General features: G+C 36.5%; 1 protein-coding gene across 6 annotated transcripts in view; it reads left to right on the top strand.

Moving 5' to 3' along the window:
• Window positions 1-18472, top strand: part of TENM3 (teneurin transmembrane protein 3) — a 469046-nt gene that overhangs the window by 121282 nt on the left and 329292 nt on the right. The window contains exon 1 of one of the 6 annotated variants that reach the window (XM_068187013.1): window positions 14965-14988. The exons of the other annotated variants lie outside the window; for them this stretch is intronic. The gene's annotated coding sequence lies outside the window, so the exon portion shown is untranslated. Of the gene's footprint in view, window positions 1-14964; window positions 14989-18472 lie in introns of those variants that run through there. 6 annotated transcript variants of the gene reach the window in all.

Raw genomic sequence — 18472 nt, 5'->3', positions numbered from 1 at the left:
GACTGAAGAAACTGCATCAGAAACAGTTTCCAGGTCTGGATTCACTGTGTAATGCTTGCTGGATTCAGATGACAAAGCCAAGTTATGGGGTGAGGATCACGGTTTCAGGGACCCTGTCAGAGTCCCTGCCTGTGCCTACACCTGCCTGCCTGAGTGTTAGAGGGGATGAATGCAGATGCAGGCAGGGGAACAGACCCACTTAAAATTTAATTTACGAAAGTAAATATTTAACTTAGGTGAGCCTTGGTAAGAGGCACAGGCCAAACTTTGGGATGGGACAAGGAGGTGGGCACAGGCCTGGCTAGAAGTAGCAGAATATAGGGTTGCTACCCTTGCGTAAAGCTTCATGAAAACTAATCTTAATCACATTGTGGAAATACATATGCACCTTTCTGGTTTAGAAGATGACAGTGATTGACATGCAAGTCCTGTTAATGTGCAAATCCCAGAGTTTTGACAGGATTATAGATAATAAAGTAAGGGATGGGTCCTAATTAAAGAATATATAGAATGTACAATTCAGTTGTCTTTGCTCAGATTGCTTCCAACATTGATTCTTACTTATGCATGTAGTCTGCAGACTCTTTTAACAATGTAATACTTCCATTAACCATCATCAGTATTTGCAAACAGGAGAGTCATTCACATTGGGTAACAAATAATTTGTTCCTCAGAACTATCTCAAAGAATGTTGCAGTTTTTTTACCAGTTAATCTGATTAGTAAGATATTGTAAGTATTGATCAAATTTCAGAATTGAACCTCTGTATTTTGGGAATGTAGTGAAAGTCAACTGCAGACTGTCAAAACTGATGTGCTGCGTATTTAGTTACTGAAGTGTGAAGGCTTCTAAGAAGGCTATGAACTGTTACCTGGTGTTTTTCCAGAACCATCAGGAGATGGCTCCAGGTAAATCTTTCTTCAAAAAGCCTTAATGGCCAAGGAAAGTTCTTAGAGAGAAGGGAAGTGCTGCTGTCCATCCAAAGCATAAACTACTGTGCATGCTTACTCCCACATTTGCAAGCATTGGTTCAAGTACCTGCATCTGTGATTTGTGTGCTGCTACTATGGTTCAAATGTATCTCAAAATTAGAACAAAAAGATTCAGGTTTTCTGACAACCTGTCTACCATTCATGATTTAGCAATAGATTTTTGCCTCTGTATGGGAAACAAAATGGATTTCATAGTAGTGAGTTTCGCCTCTTAACTGTTTTACTAAGTGATACTAGTAAAACCTGTTACTTTTTTCTTAATTTCTGTTTTTACTTCGGTTTTTAGAGAAGACAACCTATTTTATAACTGCCTCTGTGCCAAGAAGCATGCTTTATATTCTAACCAAAACCAAAACTGAAGGTATTTTAAATGGTGCACTGCCTCATCATTGTCTTCATATGTCACTGAATCAGTCTCTTCTAGTTGGTTTAGGATGATTGGTCTTCAGATTTGTAAATCACTGCTTCATAAGGATAGCCACAACAGTTTTGGGGAGGTCGTGGAATTGGTGGAGTTTATTTTGATTTGATTAAAAAGAAGCAAAAACCTGTTGTATCTCTTTAGCAATTAAAAAAAATGTACTGCCTGGCATATGACAGTGTTTAAGTGCCGGATTCAATTTAAAAGAAATAATTTACATATAGCTTAATGTTATGAAGTTTGGAGTAGAAATTACTCATATTCTGTTTCTTACTCAAAAAGCCCTAGGTTCAATACCAATTCTAACACAAGGCTTTGAGGTGGTATTTATGAAGGGTTGAGGGAAAACAAAAAACAATATGAGAGGAAAAGTAGTTCATATCTCCAGGAGACATATTTTTAGTAACAAAAAGACTTTGTTCTTTTGAACATTGTGGGTTTTTAGTCACTTTTCAAGAGTAGGCACTGCAATTTGTGGTAGATTTTAGTGGAATTGGCATACTGCATGCAGAAAATAGAATATATATAAAGCAGTGTAGGTATATTAATTTATTACATCAAATCACTTTAAAGTATGAAAACTGTACAAATAACACTCAGTCCTGTGCTTAAAAAAAAAAGTGATTAGAAGATTCTACTGTTGTGCATCGGCAAGAGTGACTAGAAAGCATGGAGGAAAAAAAAATGTTTTCCCCTCTGTGTCATCTGTGGTCTCCAGTCCCTTCTCCCCTTGCCAAATGACACTGATTTGTTTATATGTTTTGATCAGGAACCCAGGCTTGATATGGTTCATGTTCTAGACGCTATTGTTTGTTAGATAGGAGCAGACATCTTGCTCAAGGTCACAAGAAGCAAATTCTGTTTCACCATGCTGAATATAACATTTTTTCTTTCCCTCTTTACCCTGTAAAAAGCTTGTTTGGAAAATCGAGTGGTATCCATTTGTACTCTCAGTCTTCTGTGGCAAAAAATTCTTCTAGTGAAAATTAGGATAATGATCTGGCTAACATCCCTATACATAAAACATTCAGTGACATATCTTCTGTATTTCCAGTCTATCCCTTACAGGGAAGATCACACTTCTTCCCTTTATTTAAGAATAAATAATAATTTTAAAAAGCACTCTCTCACCACATATGCACTCTCACAAATGATTGACTGTATTTGTTTAGATCAGTTGCACTGTCTTGGGGAAGCTAGAGGGAAAATTGGAAATGCATCTACTGTATCTCTTGTGTAAATTAGTTTTTTGATCGTTTTGATAGAAGATAATTGCTTAAACATGACAGTTAATTTGTGTTGTGTTCCAGTGTAGAAGCTTCAGAGAAAGTGTGTTACAGCATGTACTGCTGACTTTACTTTCAATTTTCTTGACTTTATACCAGAGGCATTTATATCTCTGCTAGAAGTACAGTGCATATTTTTTGCAGTATGTTAATACAGCAATCTGTGCAAGGAATAGAATCTTGGTTTTAATCTTACTTTAGAAGTTACTGGCAGTGACCATGTCTTTGCTATAAAATATTACAAAATTGGGAAAATGTAATATTTAATGCCTGACCCTCAGGGTCTTGAAATCTAGCTGAAATCAATTTTTCCAAGCAATGAAAAATATACTTAAATCTATTTTTTATCAATAGTTTATAGGAAGGTTAAGTTAAAAGACTTATTTTTAGCACATCTATATTGAATATATTTATTTGTTATAGTACATGGATAATTTAAAAAAATATATGATTTTTGCTTCATAATAAAAACCCTAGTATTCTAACCTGGGATTATAAACAGGCATTGGCTTTCAATGAAATAGTAAGTGAGTGAATAATCATATTGACAGTTCTGGCTATAAATAAGAAATCCAGGTGTTCACTATTAGTCTGTCCAAATCAGTTCTCAAATTCTGGTGTTTGACGTAAATTGAAGTGAAGCAATTGAACTGTAACATAATGCTGTGTCATTACACCTCAGTCTTAAATTGTGCTTGTACTCAAAGTCATCTGAATAAACTTGGACATCTCCATGGAATTGATGCTGTTATTAATGAGAAAGTAACAAATCACTGTATGTTTGATTGCACTGCGGTGTTGCAGAAGAAATGGAACAGGAAAAAATGTGTCTGCAGGAAACAAAACAAGCGAGGAGCTTCTGTGGTATTCGTTTGTTGTAGAGGCTCTGTGTCCCTGCCTTGGCGTGTCCTGCTAGACAAGGTATGCTAGTGGCATTTCATAGCAGCAAAAATCTGAGAGGATGATAACCTGTGCTGATGACCAGACACTGACTTAAAAGGAACACTTTCACTGCCGCTTTGTTATGAGAAACACAGCCAGCCTTAATTGTTCTTAAGGCCTGACGCAATTGCATGAAGAACAAGTGTAAGAAGTGTTAGGCTTGAGGAAGCACTGATAGCTTATGTCCCATGTTTAATGTTTGTCAGTTTGGATTTCTGATTTATACCATCGCCCATAACGCAGCAGTGACTGATGGGGCAGGCTGTGCTGCTTAACCCAGCTTGGGTTCCTGGCACTTCAGGGCTCCTGGTACCTCATCGTCCTGGGGTAAACCTGGTGCCTCTTCCTTCTCTCCCCTGCCCACAGTGAGCGTGCAGTCAGCAGGACACTGAGGAAGGGCAGAGCACTTCAGCATTTGGAGAATAAGCATTACTTACCCTTGCTGTGCATATCTTCAAATTGCTGCACTTGTGAACAAAAGCCTCAGCTGTGGATATAATGGTATTTTATCATATCGTAAAAAGAGGGTTTAATCTTGATTTGTTTGCTGCTGTGGCAGAGTTAGTGAAGCACCACCTCTGCTTCTTTTCCAGAAGAAATTTATTCTCAGGTAGGTTTTGGTTCCAGAATACTCAGTGCAAATATCGGAGTGGTGCTGTATATTAAAATGCATCCTTATTCCTCTTGGTACCATAGCATGATAAATATGAAGTAAAAGATTTTTAAAGGTACACATACATCTTCCCAAGAGACAGATTTTTGCAAATCTGTCTCCATTTACTCTCATTAGTATTAAATCAGTACAATTGATAACAAATGTCAGACTGTAATGTTTCTGGTGAAGCAGACCATCTGCCTGATTCGTAATATGAACATTTATGCTTGCAATCACTATACTTCAACAACTGGGCTGGAAATGCCAGGTAGTAATGTCTGTTACTTGGGGCCTCTGAATGCATTATGTACACTGGAACCATAATTAGTTCCATGAGTTCTAGCAAATGTAGTTATTAAAGCAGATTTCTTTCTGTGGACTGCTTGCCTTCCTTGAAAGTAACATCCTCCTCTTAGCCTCTGTTTTATTTCTCTGTGATTGATTTTTTTCTTGCTAATGTATTTACTTTTCAAGCTGGTTTTCTCTCTTTGAATAACTGGAATTTCTGAAGGCTGACTACCAGCTAAAATAACGTTGTGATATTCAAACAGAATTATCTTGCCATCAACTTACCACTTTGTTTTGATGGCAACTTTTTGATTAAAAACAAACAGTAAACAAACTAAAAATAAAAATATCTGTGAAATTCCTCGATTAAAGCTTTCAGGACTGAAGAATAACTTGCTTTTCTTCTGCAGGGAGGAATGGAAAGTGAAAGATGTCTTATATTTCAGATGACTGTTCAGCTGTCCTTTCCATGTGGATGGAGGTGCTTTTATTGGGATGGGTGGGTGATAATGGGCTTCAGTCTCTTTGGTTTTCCATAAATCTGATTTCTTTGTCAGCTGTTGAAATCCATGTTTGTAGTCAGACATTAGGAGTTCTTGGTTCACATTGCCACTCTGCATGCTGTGTGTTGTGAGAGTGGAGTGAAGCCACCATGTTAAGGAGAGCTGGGCTGAGAATGTTGCTGTGCACTTTGGGTCCTGCAGCAGGGATGGCACAGTGCAGCCACAGAAGATGCTGCAGAGGAAGCAGGAAGGGCTTTAGCACCAGGCCATTATGGTGCTAAGCTGCCCAGAAAACAGGGAACGGCCATTTGGACAGTCCATTTGATTAGTAGAACAGCTTCACGAAAATCACTGGCAGAGATGAAGAGAAGATGGGAGAGGGATATCTCTACTGTTCCAATTTTTTTCTCAAGCCTTTTTCATTAAAGAAGAGAGTCTTTGATGTCTTTGACTGTGGAACCTATTGAGATTCTGGTACAAAATAGGGAGACTGGGAGCTTTTTTGAGATAAGCATTACTTTTTCTGAAAGAAAACTGGAGAATTTTGGTATATTTATAGCAAAGGTCTGTATGTTATGCAGATATTTTTTCAGCAAGAAACACTGGAAATAAAATCAGTGAGAAGATGTTAAGATGCATTCTTTATTCTGTTTTACAGTAACCTTTTCAATTTGAATATGGAACAGTTGTTAACATTATGCCCTTATAACAGATAGAGAAGATTTGCTGATTTATTGTTAGTGATACATAAACTGATCCCTGTACTTACTAAATTTCTTTCTCCATTGTGATTTAAGAATGAAAGATAATTGAGTTATTCTTTTGTTTTTCAAGATCAGCTGACTTGAAATAATATTTGATAAAAAGAAATGGGTTTTATTTGTCATTGTGCTGCTGGTTTTCAAACACTGGCAAAGCTACTTTCCTACTTGTGGCATATGATGTTTTTAACAAACTTTCCGTGTTTTGCTGGTTTATTCAGTGTTTTCAGAGCAATATGTTACATTCCCAGCTTTCATGTTTGGCTTGGAAACCTGCACTGTTTAAAACTTGAAAATAAGCAATATTCATTCCTTCATCTTGGTTTTTTAATCTAGTACTGCAAGATTATTCTTAGTATTATGTCTGAGCAGCTACATACATAACTTGTAGGTACATATATAGTGTATATTCTTGAACATTTATTTATATGTTAGGTTTTTGCATAAGTACTTAGCACGTGTTTGTCTTTACCAGTTGAGGCAGGGTTAAAAATCTGTCCTGTAAAATACAAATATCTGTATTCTGTAACATGCTTGTATTTCTGATTTATCCACTGAGACTTGGTGTGACAATACAGCAGAGATGTCTTGTGTACTGAACATTAACAATTTTTAGATTATTGTAAAAGCATCAAGATTTTTAAGCAGAGGAGTTCAGACAGTGAGAAAAATCAATTGAACAAAAACTTTGCTTGAGATTACTGCAGTATTTGATGCCATGATTCTAAGCAGAAGGTCTGGTAATGCGTCTATAGTTACAATCCTACAATAAAATCAGAGCCTGCATGTTCTGCCAAGGCTCTTAGTAAGTAAATATTCTGCATGATCTGTCACTTCATGTTGGGGAATGGAAGAGGCAGCAGCCATGCAAAATCGCAGCAGGTTTTAAAGCTACAGAACTTCTTCAACGGAATTAAAATGTTTTAAGCCACAATGTATCATATACATATGCTTATAGAACACTTAAATGTAGTAATATTAGGATGTTATGTATTTATGTGCTCTGTAATGATGTGCATATGATGCAGCATTGTGATTTAAAACCTTTAAATTTTTTTTTCTTTATCTCAGTTTTGGTTTTTTTAAATTATTATTTCAGTTCTCCTGATCTCAGTAATTAAAGGCAGCTTCTAGTATTCTTTTTTGATGTGGGTTTTTTAGAAGGCAAAGTTTTGGCAAAAGGATGCAGGAGTTTCCAGGTTTACAGGCATGCTTGTTTAGATGGCCTCTGCTTAATTCATGTAAGAACTGCGAGACTGGAGAGACCTATCCCATTTTCACCTCTGACCTGTGTGTAGGACATACCAAAGAAACATAAGCCATAAATGGATGTCACATGCATCTGTTTTCTAGGCAGTAAAACATCCCCTAATATTCAAACAATATCTACCTAATAAATAAATTAAAAAAAAAACCCCACAAAATTGTTTTTACCAATATGTGCTGTTAGTTAAGACTCCTTTCTTAACAAAACAGGTACTATTTTCTTACTGTTTTTAGTAGGTTTGAGCAAGTTCCAAGTAGTTTAGGCAAGTAGTCATTCCATTTTCTCATAAACTGTTTTTTACTATTATGTGATTATATTGTATATAATAATTAACAGTTATGTGTTTCCTGTGATGACAGCTTCGTTGCTTCAGATATTATGCATATTCTATCAAATCTTTAGTTTCAGAGAAGCTGAAGGAGATGATCTAGAAACTGTTTAGGCTCTGAGCAGAACCCTAAGCATAGACTGAGTTGCCAGTTAGTCAGATGCTTAGAGAGTCTTCTAGTTTGTTCCTGAAATGTGCAGCACCATTTGTAGCTGATATGTGCTTACAAGTGATATTCTTGCCGTACAGTTTTTATCTAGTTAGATAATTCAAATAAACGGGTAAATGTGCCTGGTACCTGGAGTGAGCTATTCTGCCTGCTGCTCTGCTTTCTAAGAGTTGGCTTAGATTCTTCAGTTAATAAAAGTTTTAGATGTCATGTCTCTAGAAGGCCCAATATAAAATTCCTCCAGCTAAGGAACATTTTTATCATGAATTCTTTCATAGTAAAAAGAGAAGATAGTCAGTGTTAGACTTTAGTCATAGTCTTTTCCATAATAGTTGTTAAGAAATTACATTTGAGATTGACTTAACTCAGGATAATGATGACTGCTCTGAAAAACTATGTGCAGTCTCTGTGCAGGTATTATTTCTTTCAGTTCCGTCTCCTTATATAACCGCTATATTTCTTCAAATCTCTCATCTAACTGCCTGCCCTATCCTTTTATTGCTGACGTTTTTCTACACATCTCTTAAAAAATAAAAGGTGTGTATTTGTTCATTTCTTACGTGACAAGACCCTTGCTCTCTCGAGTCCTTCTCACAAGGGTCACTTCTTGGCCATTTACTCTTACTTATACACAGGATCTAAATTATGCTGCTGGCTGACAATTCTGTGTTTGTGATTTTCAGCTGTACATATTCCTTGACACCTTTAATGACTCTTCTCTGTTCTCTTTGCCTGCTGGTTCTGACTTTCCCTCTAAATACTTCGCATGAATGTGTTTCTCCTGGGGACAAATCAACTGTTCTTCTTGTATAGTTGCTGTTTAGACTTTCCATGAATAACCTTGGTAGTGTGTTTGATCCTGAACTTCTCAACTGATACTTTTCCTCTACCTGGAAATGTCATTTACTATATATAACATTGGCATTTTTTTAGTACCCTGTGGTCTGAACTTCCTGTCTTGACAGTTTCATTTCTCTCCATCCCTTCTTTGTCTCTGTATTTACAGTGTATGAAAGAAGCATTGATTCTTTTTCTGATTGTTCTGTAACTTGGCTGGCTTCCGATTAATTTCAGGGATCAATATGAAACCATTCTCTCTTACTCATAATCTGAATATGCTGTCTCATATATTTTACTTTGTGTTTTCATTTTAGCACATCATCAGGCAGTGAATGAGTTACACGCATCAAGTGAATTTTAACAGGAGCTCTTGTGTCATACATATTGCTTAAAAATATTTTAGGCTATTTTCTTTGAGCTACTCTATCATCTCATTTGGGTGAATAATTTTCTTAAAACTTAATTTTAAGTTGTTTGCGGTTGTTCTCATTTGTCAGATTTAAAGCGTAAGTACGTTACTGTGATTCATACATGACGTTTCGTACACTCCTTCAGCGTTTGGATCTTGCAGTAGGGTGGGAGCTGCCAGTTTGCACCACGAGCAAGGTGCAAGAGAAAAGGGAACAGCTCCTGAGCTGGGGTGCTGTGGTACCCCTAGAGCTGAGCAGCAGCAACAGCTCTAGCTCTGAACTTGAGTCTTACCTATATGGACACTGTATCAGCTGTCACATCTGTAGAGCTGATATGATGTTCCTACCATCAAATTCCAGCGAAAGAAAGTGTGGGGCTTTTTTTGAAGTGTCAAAGGTTGAGGCATTTCGGGGATTGTTGAATACAGGCAAGTGGTTCATTAGCATGTTGTTGCTAGCTACAGCTGCAGAACTTGAGAAGAGGTGATCAGTTATGCAAAGGTCAGAGCCTATTTGGAGCCTTGTGTTTGTTTCAGTCAAAATGTTTTAGCTTCAAATGTGAACTAAAGAAAGCCAGTTCCTTCCAAAATGGTGTTTACATGTCATGACAAATTCACTTAGACGTCACTAACTGACCAGAGAGTAGCTCTGAGAGCTATTATGTTTTGAAGTTAATTCTGTCTAAACCTTTACAAAGTGTTAGCAAATTTTCAAGTACAAGTGACAAATTTTATCTAGAAGCCTTTGAGAGACACTAAAGTCTCTTACTTTGTTTGAAAGTTGAAAATTTTGTTTTTTGTTGGAACATTTGTCCATTTTAATGTTTTGTCTATTGTATACAGTATTTCAATATTTTTTGAGTATGCAGAGATCTGGATGGGTTTTTTCAGATATAATTTAATATCTCCTTAGCCATAGTGCAGGCAGGTAATTATTAAGAGAAGTTATTGCTGGGATTAGTTTTCTAATTTGCAGAATGAATGTTCTCCTTTTAAACAGAAAAGTAGTTTAAGCATCCTTAACAGAGACCCTGCAAAGCTCTGACAGTTATTTCTTTATTATTTAGATATATAGGCAAGAGTGATAAGTTATCCTTAAAAGCTGTCTTGGAGTAGTTGGGGGTCAAACATTTATGTCATAATAAGATTATGAAATTGTGATATCTCTGTCAGTATAGGTACACAGTTATTATTTTTATTAAGCTTAACTGAATAGTGGATTACTTTGAAATAAAATTTTAGGTTTAATATATGACTAAGATAGTTTGTATTGTAATCTGGAATATTGGTTTATGTTGACTTTACATTTTGAGGTAAAGGGGAAAAAGCAATTCATTTTATTCTGTTTTCACTATTGGTCTAGAATGGGATATTCTACATATGAATACTGGCCTAGAGGAAGCAGACAGTGGTTAGCTGAACCTCCCTTATTCTTTTCTGGAAATTGGTATCTCTTGCTCAGTGACAGCCCTTTTTTGTTTCTGAGTTAGTTCTCTCCCTTTTGCTGAATTTCTGGCTTGTTCCTGTTTTTTCCTCACCTTATTCTTCCTTCTTGCTGTTTCCCTATGACAGTTACTCTGGCAGTCAAGGTAGCCCATCATGCACATCAAGGTAGCTCCCTCTCACTGTGCGACTTCAGTACGGTGGTGGACGCTCAGCTTCCCTGACTGCTTGCATTGCTCCTACCCAGTGTCTGCTCTGTCCTTGGGAACACATTCTCCCTTCTCCTGGTTTGTAAGTGGCATATTGTAGGTGGCAGGGTTGCAGACACCAAGCTTTGCTCCTTGCCATCACTTTGTCATCAATAGTGGAAGCATCTTCTCAGCTCTCGAGAAGCTGCTGTTGTCCTTCACTCTCTACTCCACGTACGAGAGCTGCTCCTACAGCCGGCAGCTGTGTGCATCGCCTGTGTTTCCATCTGCTGGAAGGTGCTGTCACAGGCAGGATCACTGGAGAATCTTCAGCAGCTGCACTCAGAGCAGTGCTCTGCCTTTGGCAGGCGTTACTTGGAGCACTCCTGGCTCAAGACGCCTCAGTATTTTTCACATCCACAAAGTTAAAAGTGCTAAATGACTGTGACATACTGGTGGGGGCTGATGTGGCTGGTGTCCACACCTGGGCATCTGGGATCTGAAAGTAAGCAAGAGGAACAAACTTCCTCCAGTCTGGAAAAAAGGATGTCGGTAATCTTAAGTGTTCTTGCTCCTTCTCGTGATCAATGACTACCAAACACTTTGTGTTGATATTGACTGCAACCAGATTTACCAAAAATATATATATATTCCTGAAGGTGTAAAACTTTTAGTAAAGGGAAAGGTTCTTAGGTGATACTTTTATTTCATAGTTATGCTATTAGACATCCATAAGCAGTTTTTTTAGGGACTCACACAGACTCCTCAGCAAGCATCATACAGAATATAAATTTAGAAGTATTTCTAGTATGTAATTTTTCTAGTGTACTTATTAACAAAGAACAGAAAAATACTTTTATTAAAGCAATCATTAACTTTGGGGAAATTGAAAAAATAAATATGCAGTGTTTCTCACCTAGTCTGTCCAGGCATCCTTTGCCTAAAGGCTGTGGTAATTCAAGTATTTTCCTAGATTGTTCATACAAAATAGGCATCTCTGAGTGACTGTCCCTTCAGATGGGTGTTCTTCTGAATATTCGTGAAATGAAGAAACTAGAACTGATGCTTTTCATGCTGGTATAATCTACTTGGTCCCCCAAATCTAAAAATTACTAATTTCAAAGGGACAGAACACACATATTTCTCTTAAACCATAGTCTTTTGTTTGTTCATTTCAATGGCATTTCTCCTTGAAACATATTTAGGCAGTTCAAATGAGATAGAGCAGTCCCCTGTCCTTTGTTTATCTTGTACTGAATTTTTCCTTTAAGCTTAAAGATTTGCTTTTTAAACTCGGAGTTCAAGATGCACTTTGCAAAATATTGTTAAATAGATTAAATCCAAATGCAAATAGATTTTTGCAATTGCTTAACTTTTTTTATTTTCTTTTACTGTGTGCAGTTTTTCTATTAGTAGTAAAAATGGTACAATACTGGAAAAAATACTGGAGCTAGGGTAGATGTGGAAACAGAATATATCTGAGTAGAAAGATAACCTTGCTGCAAACAGTTCACAACACAGTTTTCTGTCCTAGGAATAGGAATTAATACAGTGAATTCATCAAAATATCTTAATTAGAGCTACAGGTATGATCTGCTCTTTCAAGCAAGGTATTGATAAGAACCCAGCACTTAGAAATTGAGGGTTTTTTTTAAATCTTACACCATTCTCAAAATTAAGATTGATTTGATCTGCCGGCATGTGACCTTTACAAATCACAACACTACTTTATCACTTGATCCTATTTCTGAGGAAAATCTACATAGATAACACAGCCTACATTTATTATTACCTCAAAATCAATACATTCCTTGTAAAATTCTCTGCTTTACAGAAGTTGCTGTAAATAAAATGTTTAATATAGAAGTGATTTCTTTAGAACAATATTTGTGAACATAAGATATGATAAATATACAACATTTGAAGCAAAAAATTAGATTTAAAGAGTCATCTATTATGAAGAAGTTACAAGCAGTAGGTTTTACTTCAGAAGTGTGGAGATGGAAATATTTTTTCAGTGGATACCTATTTTTATTCTGTATGTCTTAAATAATGAGCAGTACACCACTGTAAACCAGCAACATTGTGTGTTAGATAAATATGCTTTTCAAGCTAAACAAAATACTTTCTGCAGGTGAATAATCTTCATTTACCTATAGGTTTTTAAGTTTTTTTCAGTTATATTCTAGTCTTCACTAATTTCCCTGCCTTCATACAGAAAGTTAGTGGTTTGTGACTATTATAAATAATATTTATAGAGTATTTAACCATGTTCTTTCTCTTATATATGCTGGTATGTAAGGAACCGAACTATAGAACTTGTCCACCACCCAATGAGACCTTTCCCTGAGTTGTGCCATTTCCCTCACTCCTCACACCAGCTCTGGTATTCAGCATGGGGAAATTCTTCAGCTCAGTGACCCCCTGTGAACCTGTGTGAGTTGAGGAGCTTGCAAAAATATATATATTCATAATCTCCTTACGAGAAGGTCAAAGTTATGAAATTTTGCATTTTTCAACTGTTTTTTCCCAACCACCTGCTTGCTACTTGCCTGTCTTGGAGTTTTTCGCAGGACAGAACCTTATTCTAAATGAAAGTGTGAAACTAAGAGTTTTCCCCCCTTCATATACTGCTTCTGTGGACTCACGAAAGACAAACCCAGCAAAACCAGTTGGCTGATTTTCTCTCTCATCCTCATGTACAGCTGCTACATGAAGCACTGCATATGTGTGGCTTGGGTAGCAGGGAAAAGGGGACCACATTTGGCAGTGGCCTCTTTGCAGTTTGAATTAAGAAATGCTGTAGATTGTGCTGCTGTAAAAGCATAAGAACAAAGGTACTGGTTAGGCCAAGCATGCAGATAATTTACTGTTCTGCTTCCTTCTGTACTCAATGTGAAGAGGCATGAAGAAATTTCTATTTCTTTAGTTGTAAGAGACAGTGAATAATTACATCTTCAGTCTCAGGCTGGTGTTTTTCAGCACAACTCTGTGGGACCTTTCTCCACAGAGAAAACATTTATTTGTACCCTATTTGGCTATCATCTGTCTGTTGCTTTCTCTCTGAGAATATTTCTCCCATTACATCACAACTTAGATTTTTGGAGCCTAGCTTTGAAGAAACTTTATCAAATGTCTCCTTTGTCATGTTCATTTTGCTTCTGTAAAAAATGTTCTAGAAATTTGAAAGATCTAGAAGAGAGGGAACTGTAAAAATGTCTAAAACCAGAAGTTTGAGTGTTCTCCACTGCATTAGCAGAATATTATATGTATTTCTTGTGTGTGTTTATGGATAAACAAATGGTACTTTTACCATTTCTTGGCAACTACTGCTACTTTTTAAAAATCTGAATGTGATCATTGTAATTCAAGGAGCTACAGAGCTACTTTGGAGTCTAAGATCTGAACATCTTGTTTCTAAGGCAGCTCTCTGACAGAAGTCTCCAGAACATTATTCTCAAATGTTATCAAATTTTTGTGTCAATGGGAAAAAAAAAATCCTTCCATGGGCTGAATTCTGATTTTCACATTAGATGGTCTCTATGCTTGTGCTTTATTGTATTTACAGTCTTATGACTTCCTAATATTCTCTAATAGTTTTTAGTTTGGAAGGGTTAGAAGATAATTAGGCATGGAAAAAATTTATGTGCCTCCTTTCAATTATGCTATTGTTCCTGTTTGTGATATTTTTAAGGAATCTTGCTGTGTGTAAGGAAGAAGTAGATTTTCCTAAGGTAATATTATTATCTTAGAAGATCTTCTAATCTAAATGTTGTAAAATATTTATTGTTTTGCTGAGCAAAACATTCTGAATGAAGGAATACATTTTTGGTGTTTTTTTTCCAATTACCCAGAATATTGAGGGCCAGGTGATTGGTCTGGTCTTCAACTTTATTTTCAAGAAGCTGATAGCAAACCTTAAAAGTCACCTTTTCTCCCCCAAAGATGAGACACAGTAGCTGTACCCTGGTGTTAATGTTCTCAGAATATGATCAAAATGGGATCATTCAGATCATTTGCCTTGAAGGGAAAGTTTGGAGATCACTAATGAGAAGGCATACATTTTTGTAAACTGAGAACCTGAGCAAGCTTTATATAGCAAGTAGTGAGGGATATTGAACTCAGCAACCCTTAAAAAAAACAACACCTTCTTAACAAATCCATTGGGTTCTGTGTCTGCAATGCGTGCCTGAAATCTTTGTGCTCTTTACCTGAGTTAAATCCAGTAGTTAGCAGTGAAACCTGGAGAGTGCATGGAGTGGGAAGAGCTGTAGGAAGAGAGTGCTGGCAGCCTCTTTTCTGTGAGCTTGGCTTTGGGGCTTCTAGCAAACCTTGACCTGTGCTTTCCTTGACCTTGCTATGGAGGAAGGGAGGCAGACTCTGCTTCCTCCAGCTGCTGCTGCTGGCTCCTGCTGGGAGAAAATCCAGTGAAGATGGTATATAAATTGGTAAAGAGTCCAAGACTGGAAGAGAAAAGCTTCTTTTGGCACATAAAGGTAAATTTTTATATATTTAAATAGTTCACATTTCCCAAGAGAGTGCTTCAAGTCATACTTTACACATTGCTTCTTTTAGTGAAGGTTGTGATTTGTGATTATTCTCTCTGTTTGAAACATGGGTTTCAAAGCATCATGCACCAGTGGAACTTCACTGACAAGTATTTTTTACACTAAATAAGCTAGCTATTATGTGTTCTTTATGCAGTTTGTAATGGAACTTCTAAAAATGAAAAAATTGCCATAAATCCTAATCTGTGTTGTTTACTAGGTTTGCTTTGTTGTCATGAAGAAGTATATTTGGAAAACTCCTTAGAAGCACCTTATGAACCTGTGCAGCTAGATATAAAAATATTAGGGGGGGTTGAACATTTTCCTACAATCCTGTTCAAGATATTTTTTTTTTTTGTAAAGAACACGTAGTTGGATGTGCATTGTAAATTATTGCAGGAGACAATTATGAAAGAAACAGCTTTGGTAATTACAGATAGTTTCCATACAGTATGTTGCAAACAGTGGGTTTTTTTAATACTCATCACAGATGCTGAGATTCTGACTAATCACTCTAAGGTGATGTCAAAGCTTACTTAAAATTGGAATACTGGAGTGTAAATCATTCAACAAGAAAAACAAATTTTTCATAGTGATAGGCTGACTCATACATGTGTCTGACCTTGAAAAATGTATGTGTAATTTTGTTCCAGACATTAGACCCTTCAAAGTAGTAAGATTAAGTATATATGTAAGTGTTAGCAGGTTTAGTGGCATATGGCCATGTACACACTCAAAAAAAAAATGCATTTGACTTCATTTTTTATTTAATGCTTGTTTTCCTCTGAGTCTGGACCCTAGAATCCTCTTCCTCCCTCCTCCACCCTCCAATAAAAATTAATGAACAGTGTTTTTTACTGCTACCAGTAATGTTTAATGATCTTAGTAGAAAGAGGCAAGCAATTAATTTTTGGAAATTCTTCCAGTTTTTAGCATACAATTCACAGTATGAACATATTAGGAGGAGACAATGGGAATCTCATAAATAACAAATACAAATATATTTTTAAGACTTTATATTGATAACACATTCACAGAGCATACAAACTTTAGAGCAAGTAACAATGCAAATCTTCCATGTAGGTATTTTCCATCATTCGTCAGTGTTTTCATGTTACTTCTATACTTAGGAATGAACCTGAAACTGAGATGATTTAATTGATTTGATTTGTTACAGACAGTTGTGTATATATTTCCTAGAGGTTTCTTGCAATCAGACAATAATTTAAATACAAAAAAGCAAAAAATGTATTGAAATTGATAGTGTCTTACCTGAATGTTTCTGTTGTATGCTCTGGCTGTGTTTTAACAACAATTTAAAAATATTTAATTGATTTTTTTTTCCTTAGCATAATTTGCATTGGCACTTGTTGATAGTACATGGCAGTCATTATATCAGTTGGCATTTCTTGTTTAGAGCTGAAGATAAATTCTTAGCTCTCTCTTTTTGTTTGCCTTCCTTTTCAATATGGTATGCCTTGAAGATTACTGCTGGTAAGCAATTCCAGCAAAAAAAAATCCATGTTCCTAAGCACTGGTTGTCTGTGTTCACCAGAGCAGCCCAGAGGACAGGGTTTTGAACTGGGCAGGTAAACCTAATGGTATAAATTATTTTGAATTAATTGCCTTGAATGAATTATCCTTTTGCTCTGCTGCTCAGGTTTCTTTAACTCTTCACCAGCAGAAGTGTAAGAAACCCAAACTTTTGACTTCCTTTCCAACATGGAAAATCATCAGCAATATTACAGAGCACAGTGATGTTATTGGTTGTTATTGCCTTGAGACAAAACACTGGAATAAGAGAGTTATTTCAATTTCTTAGTTAAAAGTTTTGGTCTAAATAGGAGTTGCTGTGCCTAATGATGAGTTGAATATAGTCTATATTGAGCTTTATATCATTTTTTTGTCTTTTGTTTCATTTTATCATGTTTTTTGTTGTTTATAAAAGCTAAACAGCTGCAGTAATTTGTTGAACTTATGGTATGAATTTCTAGATATATATTCTGTATGCTGGTCATCTTACTTGTCATGGCCTTTGGGGAAGTATTTTGTCCTGAAGAGTCAGGCTGGCTTCTAGGGCTGAAGTATTTGTTGAAGATGAGAATCAACAGTTTCAAGTTTTAAGCTGTGCTGGGAGTAGGGAGTGTTTAGATTGGGTATGAGGACAAATACCAAAAGGGTTGTCAAGAACTGGAAGAGCTGCTCAGGGAAGTGGTTGAGTCACCATCCCTGGACGTATTTTAAAAAATGCAGATGTGGCACCTGGAGACACATTTTTATTGTGGACTTGACTTTGGACTCAGTGATTACAGAGGTTTTCTCCAGCCTTAATGATTGTATGATTCTGTAGATTGTGGCTAAGGAGAGCCTGCAGCTGCTTTTGTGATCAGCAGCTCAGCTGATTCCCATTTGGAGGTGCAGTAGCTTCTCTGTTAATTGGTAGGAAAGCAACCTAACAGTCCCCAGTATTCTCTCTGTATGTGGGATGTTCAGGCAGGATGCCTGTCTGAAGGGAAAAAAAGTTCCTTTTCTTAAAATTGCTATATCGTTTAGAATAAATGGATATGTTGAATTGCTCTCTTTAGAAGACAAAAAAGAATATCTTGTTTTCCTAGAGTTGTGCAAAGGAGCTTGCATGTTTATTAGAATCTTTTAGTACCTCACATAATCCAAAACTTCACGGGGTAGTGATGTAATTTTTTTTTTTTTGAGAGATGCTGAGATGACTATATAAAATGATCAAGAACTGCTTTATGACTGTCTGGATTACTCAGTTTTGCACAGGATGTTTGCAATGGGAGATAGCAGACATGCAGCATTTGAAAGGTGGAAAGTTTATAACCACTTTTGACTCTTTGGCATGCTTGTGATAGTCTGTATAGACTCAAGATATATAGGGAGATTTTAAATTAGAAACAGAGGCTTTGTCCTGCTGTCAGAATGACAGATATCTATTTCTGGTATTTTTTCTCAAGAAAGTATTAAAACAAAATTTATAAGTAAGTGCAAACAGAGGCATTGTTTTGGGTTTTTTGGGGTATTTTTTTGGTTTGGTTTTTTTTGTGGTTTTTTTTGGTTGGTTGGTTGGTTTTTGTTTTTTGGTTTTTTTTTTTGTTTTTTGTTTTGGTTTTTTTTTTTGGTGAAATTGATGATTTTTAGCCATGTTTAGGGGAGGTGGTTCTGAGAGAAGGGCACCTGGGACAAAGATTACCATGTTCAGGACGGAGTGCTTCTTTCTGCTGAAGCCTGAGAGAGGAGTTCATTGATCTCAATAATGAAGACATTGAAAAGTCCTTCAGCAAAACCTGGAGACCAGATTTGACATTGTGATGTATCTAAAGTTATTTGCTGAGGAAGAAGGAAATGGGGGACAGATGTCAGGTAACAAACCATGACCTGCTAGACCTTGTTTGAACACTAAGGATTTGGGGAG

Source organism: Anomalospiza imberbis, chromosome 4, assembly GCF_031753505.1.
Source record: "Anomalospiza imberbis isolate Cuckoo-Finch-1a 21T00152 chromosome 4, ASM3175350v1, whole genome shotgun sequence".
Taxonomy (NCBI): Eukaryota; Metazoa; Chordata; class Aves; order Passeriformes; family Viduidae; genus Anomalospiza; species Anomalospiza imberbis.
The sequence above is the reverse complement of the archived record's forward strand: the minus strand, read 5'-3'. Positions and strand labels throughout refer to the sequence as shown.